The sequence below is a fragment of the Mandrillus leucophaeus genome, unplaced genomic scaffold, assembly GCF_000951045.1.
Source record: "Mandrillus leucophaeus isolate KB7577 unplaced genomic scaffold, Mleu.le_1.0 Scaffold196, whole genome shotgun sequence".
NCBI classification, from domain to species: domain Eukaryota; kingdom Metazoa; phylum Chordata; class Mammalia; order Primates; family Cercopithecidae; genus Mandrillus; species Mandrillus leucophaeus.
This window is the reverse complement of record NW_012101987.1, coordinates 3,258,595-3,259,319: the sequence shown is the minus strand read 5'-3', so window position 1 is coordinate 3,259,319 and position 725 is coordinate 3,258,595.

Below are 725 nucleotides of genomic sequence, written 5' to 3'. Positions count from 1 at the left end.
GGAGGCTGAGGAGGTTGGATCACCTGAGGGCGGGAGTTCAAGACCAGCCTAACCAACATGGAGAAATCCCGTCTCTACTAAAAACACAAAAAAATAGCTGGGTGTGGTGGTGCAGGCCTGTAATCTCAGCTACTCAGGAGACTGAGGCATGAGAATCACTTGAACGCAGGAGGCGGAGGTTGCAGTGAGTCAAGATCGCGCCACTGCACTCCAGCCTGGTGACAGAGTGAGACTCCATCTCAAAAAAAAAAAAAAAAAAAACCAGCAGAAGGATACTTATTGCCAATATGGTAGCAATTTTTCATCCCTCCTGTATCCATGTACATTGACAGGTGCTTTCACAGCCATTCCCATGAAGATTCAGAATCTATTTTCCAAACGCTTGATCTGTCTGGCCTTATTTGCTCATGGCAGTAGAAACCTGAGAACATGACAATGTGTTTTTGGAGCCTAGGCTCAAACAGTTTTGACTGCTTATGTTTTTCTTTTCTTTTCTCTGTTTTTTTCCTTTCCTAGTGTGCTGTTGTTTCCCCAATTTTTTTAGTTTCTCTCCTTTTTAAGGCCCTCTTTTTTTTTTTTTTTTTTTTTTTTTTGAGACAGAATCTCGCTCTGTCACCCAGGCTGGAGTGCAGTGGCATGATCTCAGCTCACTGCAACCTCTGCCTCTCAGGTTCAAGGGATTCTCCTGCCTCAGCCTCCCAAGTAGCTGGGACAACAGGTGCCCA